Source organism: Nicotiana sylvestris, chromosome 5 (assembly GCF_000393655.2).
Source record: "Nicotiana sylvestris chromosome 5, ASM39365v2, whole genome shotgun sequence".
Taxonomy (NCBI): Eukaryota; Viridiplantae; Streptophyta; class Magnoliopsida; order Solanales; family Solanaceae; genus Nicotiana; species Nicotiana sylvestris.
This window is the reverse complement of record NC_091061.1, coordinates 90,202,107-90,210,350: the sequence shown is the minus strand read 5'-3', so window position 1 is coordinate 90,210,350 and position 8,244 is coordinate 90,202,107.

The following is an 8,244-nucleotide window of genomic DNA, read 5'->3' as shown; positions in this document are numbered from 1 at the left end:
TAGCCGCAAAGAGATATAGATTCGCATTGCGGGAAGGGAACCATAGCAGCTGATAAAGGCTGCTGGTGGAGCCGGAGAAGAACCGGGCGAAGGGCTGGGGCCTTAACTAAGTACTAAGTACTAAAGCTGCTGGAGCGACTTCCTTCGATTGGACCTGCCAATCGAATGAATCGTAATCTCGCTACTTCCCCTTTCTGTCCTAAGCGGGGGAGAAGGATTAAAAACCTTGTGTGAAGGAATATCAAAGTCGTTGACCAAACATCCGGTTTAAGGACAAATGGACAGTGAATCAACAGAATCGAGTTGTTTGCAGGATAAGGATTCGGCAGTCGAGACATCTATATTTATTTCATTAAGAAAGAGAGGAAAGGATGCAAGCAAGGAAGCGCTAACCTATACCTATACGACTGCTATTCTTATTGATATTGATCAATGCGGGCTAAGGACGTTGATACCTGAGCCCTCTTCCAGTCTTGTTTTCATGCTCCCCAGTCGAGATGCCAAAGAAGAAGGAAGATTGACCACCGTCGATTCCGTCATGCTTTTCATACTGAGGTCGAGGTTGTAGGCCCCCTGTGTGTACACTTCTTCCACATGGGGAAGGAAAGGAGCCCCTTTGCTTGCTTTTTGGGACATGTAAGACAGCCTAGCAGATCCTTTTGAATGTCCATCAAAGGCGAGGTGGGAAATGCCCCGCACGAACTATCTGATCAAGTTTTCTTTTTCCTATCACAGGCAGCTGGCAAAGCCGTGTTTGATCGTCGCGTACATGCTCCGTTACAGCTTCGTTCATGCGCCAATCAATTGACAGTGAAGCAGAGAAGGAAGAGTTTTGATCACCGTGTGGGTAGTCTCTATTAGGGTTTCCGTTTCATGTGCACTAAAAAGGAAGGAAGACTGGTGCGACTATAGTAATGCCAAGCATACGAGCAAAGGACTCTACCTACCCCATACTGACGAATGAAAGAAGCTCATCGCGGATGATAGGACAAGCGATAGCGGTTCCATTCTTGCTCTTCCTATTCCATACCATAAACAGACACCTTTGATTCATCGACATTGGCGCTAGAGGCTCTACCCCCACCCACCAGCCCTTTATGGAGTTAGCGGACCAAGAGCAAAAATTCCCCGATATAATAAAGAAAGTAAGAAGGGTTCCAAACCATTGAAACAGAAAGCACTAAAGACTGTTACGACGTGGCAGAAATGATCACCGTCAAGCACAAGATTCAAAGCTGGAATCTTCCTACTCTTGTTAGTTGGGACAGAGCATCCTATCTTGTTGATTCTCCTTTCCCACCGCCTCGAGCTCTCGCTTTCAGGGTGGATACGCAAGAAATTCACTATGAAAATTGACATGACACAATCCCTGAAGAGTATGATGTGCCCGGCCTTGCTTCTCTTGATCCCCACCCACCTCCCGTAGAGGCGGGTCAATATCAATATCTATACCAGAGATTGCTTTTAGCTTTATCTTTTCAGAGACAGGAGAATTCCTTCTGTACTTACAAGAATGCTACTTAGGGAGAAGAATCTCTTGACTCAGGAGCACCTGAATCTATTCTTTCTGTGTCCCACATCCGCCTATGTTAAAGCACTCCGCCAGGTCCGTACTAGAAAAGACTCGGTCAAGGTCAAAAGCACCTGCGGGTGACTTTTTGTCTTACGACACGGCATGGTAATTGATCGAGTGCGCTTTCCTTTCTCCTACTCCCACTTCGGGAAGGGAAGTGCTAAAGGGCGGGCATGCTCGACTGAAAGGAGAGGAAAGCTTCTTCACTTTCGGCACGGGCGCGGACTCCGCGATCTCTGGGTCGCCGAGGTTCCTTTTCTTCCGCCTCTTAAGATCCGCTATCTCTATGATTTGATCCTTCGCGTATCGGCCCCATACTTCTTTGATCTCCCTTTCTCCTGACGTAAGAAAGTGACACAGGCTTGGCCAGCTTTTTTCAAACTTGACGGTCAAGTTCCCTGCTACTTCCGTAAATACGCCTTGGATGAGCCTAACAGCCGTGTACCTGGAAGCACTTTTGTTTTCAACCGCCAGATGGTAAAGGAAGGCGCCATCCCTCCTTTCTCTCGCAATCACAATAGCCGTACAGTCGAATAGTTGAGTTAGACGGGGGATAAGGGTCGAACTATCAAAGAGGTCCGCTACCAAAGAATTAGGAGTTATAACATTCATAAAAGAAAGAAAAAACCAATATAGGAACTTCAACTAAGAAAGAATAAGAATAAGAAGAATTGCTTAAGTAAGGTAGTCGCTTCTTTTTTTCGGTATACCGCTCTGCGAGCAGAGCGAATGAACATAAATCTTTCTGAATATCATGAATATCCTTCGCCCCTTATCTCCTCATCTTCCTATTTATAAGCCACAGCTTACTTCGACGTTTTCAATTTCCCATAGAATCTCCGGAGCTTTCCTAGCCACTATAGTTTTCTTTTTTTATCTTCTTTGTCTGAAAATTGGTTTGATTTGCTTCACCTATGAGAATTTCTACCAATTCTTCTTTTATTCATCAAAGCTCATCCTAATCTCCGTCGAGATTACTGCCTTAGCCCTGTCCTATCATCTGTATAATGGAGTTCGTCATTTATTGACGGATTTTTCGGGATTTTTCTTTCTTAGAATTGGAAGAAAAAGATTGAAATGACTATTCCAAATTTCACCTATACCTTTCTTTGAGATTTCAACAAAAAATTTATCTTTTCTTATAAAATGTTTATTATTCGTTGATAGATCTAAAGCTTATGCCGTAGAAGCTGACATCAGGCTATTGGCCTTTTATCTGCATCTTCCCTCGTAGAGTGGCGTCTTTTATAAGAAAAGACTTTCTCAGTGGAACTAAAAAAAAAAAAAGAGTTTGAGCTCTTTTTTTTGGTTGACCTTTAGCCACGCGCGGCGGCTATGCGCATGTGTCCCAAAGTGACGTATATTTTTTGGTAATGGGTATACTCGAGAGAAAAGGTTTGGAATTCGACCTCCCCTTATACGCTCTAAAAAGGGGTCATGGACTCCTTTTTAGTTTAGGATCCCCTTTCTACATTCAATTTTTTATTGAGCCTGGTGTGGAATCACCATCATTACACATTCATTCTTGGTCTGGCTGCTGGTCTAGCGAGCCTTCCTAGCCGCCTAGAGTGCAGCCTGCCTGCTGAAGACCGTAACGTAAGTAACTCAGTGCTCCATACGGGGGAAATGAAAGCAGAATTCGTTCGGATCCTCCCACATGTTCAATCTTTTTTTAGCGGTTTCCCCAGAGATCTTTATCATTAATGCAACCTTCATTTTGCTCATTCATGGAGTTGTATTTAGTACCTCTAAGAAATATGATTATCCACCGTTAGTCAGTAATGTGGGTTGGCTTGGATTACTTAGTGTTGCGCGCCTAGGAGGGCAGCGCGCTTTGGGATGCGGAGGAGCTATTATCGTCCAGCTCCCTAACCTAAAGCGGCACCGGGTTTGGACCGCAGGGAACCGTAGCATGGGGGGACGTCTAATCCTTTTGCCGCCGCAAGGCTGGCTAATCGTACGCAGCAGGCTCGAATACCCCTGGTTCTGGAAGGCACATGAGTCCGAACGCTATGTTGAATGTGCGACCGAGACTACACTACGTAGGTACCTGTGCAGGTGAGGCGTCGGTCGGTCCTAGAAACGGCGGCAGCGGCGCGAGGAGTTAACGACCGGACGTGCTGCAACCTAGGGATCACCAGGCAGCTCTTTCGCTCTATAGGGATCGGGGGGGCATAGCACAATTCTTCTTGGAGGAGGGTTGTTTGCCCGGGTGACTGATCCTGCCATAATGTACTTCTACCTATTATAGCACCGGCAACCGAAGTCGAGCATACATACGACGATCTTCATGCGTGAATAGCCGGGAGGAAAGAAAGGGCGGTAGATGATAATGAGAAAGGGCGCCGCGTCTGGACGGGCGGAATGGATGAGCGAAAGGTGTCATGCCATGGAGTGGGGAATAGCCCTCGTCTCATGTAAGACAACTAAATGCACCTCGAGGTGCTGCCGAGGAACTGAGGGACCTTCTCGAGCACAGGATAGGTAATTGAGAGATAGAGCTAGCCTATTCGTTATGGGAAATCAATGCTCCGGGCCAAATAGAGCTTACCTACGGCACCTGGCTTTCTCCGGCGAGCTTTCTATCGTAAAGCCAAAGACGCCCCAAGACAAGGTACAACTGTTGGGAAGGGGACATGATCAATAGAACCTGGCTGGATCCGGGCTGGGATAGTGCCGCCCATTCTTAACCAGTTCCGAAAGGGTTCGCTCATGCTGGAGGGAGCATCCCCACTTAGTGATCGGTCCGCTAGTTCACGCAAATCCGAAGAAGTTATCACGGACGAGCCACATGCAGGGAAACTTGCACGTGTGGTTCTGGCCGGGCTTTCCTGAGGTATCTAATAACCTTGCTTCTGCTCGCCGCTGGCGCACCTCTCCTAACTATTGCCCATTTATTCTGGAATAATCTTTTTAGGAGGGACAATTTTACATATTTCTGCCAAATCCTTCTATTATTAAGTACGGCTGGTACCATTTCGATGTGTTTCAATTCTTTCGAACAAGAGAGGTTTGATGCTTTTGAATCCATTGTATTAATTCCACTTCCTACTCGCGGTATGCTCTTTATGATCTCGGCTTATGATTCAATTGCCATGTATTTAGCTATTGAGCCTCAAAGTTTATGTTTTTATGTGATCGCAGTAATTAGTAGGGAACCCATGGATTTGACTCTGGGATTGGGGAATTCCGTGACACCCCTGCCGGAGCCCATAATTCCCGATCTGAATCTTCCCCCCGAGGAACCCCCAGAAGAACCATATCAACCATTAATTCCTGGGGGGGGAAGTCTCTCGGTGGAGGAACAAAGGGCGATAGACCGCTTTGTTCGCCAGCAAAACCGGCTGGTCCGGTGCGCGACACACATGTTGCGGTCACTGGACTACTCCCCACAACCGGAAGACGTCAAGAATGTCGTAGAGACATTCATCCTGGAGATTGACTCCTTCCACTATTCAGAAATTTATCTGGCACTAATTGATAGAGACTCCCCCCAGTTTCTACATTTTCTTGAACTCTGGGAGGAGCATCTCACAGTCACCGATTCCCTAGTGCAAAATATATTTCTGCTATAACTTCTTCTTTGATTACTTCATTCTTTCCATATCCCTCTCCTTTGTTCTCAGTTACTCATCAAATGGCACTCAGTTCATATCTTTAAGTTCGATCATTGACAAGGTTCAAAGAAAGGGAGGGGAAAAAAAGAAAGATCATCAGTTTCATCATGATCTATTCTCAATTTCTGCAGTATAGTTTAACCACCAAGTTCGGGATGGATTGGTGTGGGCCCCCTACGCCCGTCTACCTGAGACTGTCCCTTGGCCCGTAGGTCCTGGCACAAGGTTAGAATTCTAGCTCTTTCAGAGTGGTATCTCACTGATGGCTCGGCCCCCCCCGGAAGGAGGCCTTCTTCGCCCTCCACCTAAGCTGCGCAGGAAAAGCCCAAAGCCAATCCCAGGGAACAGTTAAGCTTCAATCGGTCTTTCTGTCCAGGTGGAGGTAGTCCGCATCTTCACAGACATGTCTACTTCACCGAGCCTCTCTCCGAGACAGTGCCCAGATCGTTACGCCTCTCGTGCTCAGGAAGGTCAGAACAGAAAATCCTTCAAGCCCCAAAGCAGATACGCTTTCAGTTACCTTTCCTTTCGCGGATTCGTCTTCCTTTACTGTAAAGTGAGGCACTTATTGACTCCTCGGACATTCACTATGTCAGTTGCTTCTGTCTTCTCCCTCACAGCGCATTCTATAAGAACTTCCTAATGCTAAGCCACACCTGAAGGAGGAGGATTTTGCTCATTTTCTTTTTAGGCCTTAGCACTAGACTATTATGACTATCTTATTATAAGACAGTCTGAGGGTCGGGTCAAGCCTGTCTGTTTACGAATCGGATGTGGGAATTTTACAAGTCCTATGGCAAGTTGAGAGGGAAGTAACAATAGCAAAAGGCATTCCTTTGAAAGCAATGCAGGGTTAGCCAGTTCAACCAAGCCAGCAGAAAAAGTAGACCTATATTCTCCCGCAGTCTTTCTTTCAGTTCCATTCCCCCACCTAACCTTAATGGGACAGGGATACTAGCAGGGAAGAGGGCGTTAAGTAATCGATATGAATCGCTTTACAAAGCTCTTTCTTTCCCTAAAAGGAGAAAAGAGTGGAGTAAGGGAAGCGAAAGACACTGTACCGACTGAAAGGTACATAGTTGCTTTACCGATAGCGAGAGGATTGAGAAAAGCTACAGCGCAGGAAGAGCATAGGGAGAGGATGAAGGCTTAGTTAGTGCTTGTGGAAAGGCTGAGGTACGATAGCGAGAGCAAGAAAACTCCTGCGCTTACGCTTGCTATTCCAAATTGGAATGGAGAATGACTTCGGGACAAAAATAAAAGAGAAAGAAAAAGCCTTCTTCTTCTCAATACCAATACCTAAAGCTCACTGAACTTGAGCTATCGTAATTCTGTTTTCGCAATCCCTCTCCCCTTTCCCTATCGGTGGAGCAACTGCGTACCTCTATAGAGCTTTCTAATGCGTTTTCTGGACATCATATGATCGTTCTTTCTTAAACGTAGTTTTATCCGTAACAAGATGCCTATTCTCTTTAGGGATAGGTAGCTTAGCATACCTGGCAAGATACTTTAGCCAAGGTATAGACCGGGAGTACTTACTCATAGGTTGCTTGACTTCGTGCCTATCACATCACAGCTTATCCCTTTAAAGGCGAAAGCCCGGCCTCCCCCTCCAGCATCTGCTCTCTAGTTAAGTAAGGTGAAAACATCGATTGAATTAGTAGAAAACTTCCTTAGTTAGAAGGTAAGATGATCCTAGAGGCAAAGCCTTGGATTCAATTCCAATTCTCCCCTCTGTAACTGCAGCTTCAGCAATTTTCTTAGTCAGGCCATTGACCCTCCAGGGGGATTAGGTAGTTACAAAAGAAAAGCCCTTCCTTAGAAGTATAAACCAAGGCATTCTATTTCTAATACTCAAATCGAAAGGCTAGTCTTCTTTTCTACATTCTACAGGCCCAGCTTCTTCTGAGAAGTTCGGCAGCAAGGAAGTCTATTCCCTTGGATTCTATTTGGATTCCTTACCACCGGGGATTCCCCTATCCTCACTGTAGGAACAGTAGGAACATACTGAGGCTAAAGTAGCCGCAGTCTTTGAGTAAGTTGCTATTGAGCTCAGCCCCTGGTAACATACTAAAGAATCATATCCTGAGGACTAAAGAAAAGCTGCCTTGGAATCGAATCTGAAACTTTGAAATAAAGGCCTGTGAGAATTTCTTCTTTTAGAAGCTAGGAGACCTTTAGTGTATTCTCTGCAAACCTCACCACTTCGTCAGCAGGTGATAACTGCCATCTTTTTAGGTTTTTAAACCATCAGGACAGAATGCTTTTAGCGGACAATATAACGCAATCTATCAATTGTTGAGCTAAACCAGCCTTTTACCCTAAAGAATAACTGGATTTAGGGATTTCTTGCTTTCCGGGGCATATCTGCCCTGATCTTTCCTATAGACTCAAGAGAAGCTGTAGGCCCTTACTGAGCTAATTCAGTAAGCTATTCAAGCTCCTAGACCTCCGTCTGCCTAGTCCTGTCCTCAATAGATGACTTCCGCTTTAGGACTTCTCGGAGATTAATCGATCTATCTTAGTTACGACCGGAGACAGATCGGGACGAGCTGCATCCTATTAAGATTTAGATGTTTTAGTTAGGGCGGAAAGCTACCTATCTTCTTCTGTCCTTATCTTCAATGCTAAATTCCGGAAGTTACTTTGAAACATCAACATCATCAAATACGGCTACTTCCGAATCCCTGTGATGAACTGAAACTGAGTCTGATTCCACTTCTTTCCTTTCCTTTAGCAAGTAATTCATCTATCTATTTGACTCTCTCAGTTGGTTAGCTAGTGTCATTGTCCTTCTGCTTGGGTAATTAGTTACTGCTGGACCCTCCGCATAATCATTGATTATTTACTTCTCCGTAATCGAACCTGCCATCCACACTGCCTCTTCCCCTGTTGATAACCTGGCCTTGGAACTGGCCAATGTATGATCTCTTCCACTAACCTCTTCCCATGAACTTCCGGAGTCCCTATCTAATAGTTACCCCCCTCCCTTACTGACTAAGGCTAAGGTGGTGTCAACCAAAGGGGCAAGAAGTTCTCACATAAATAGACGTT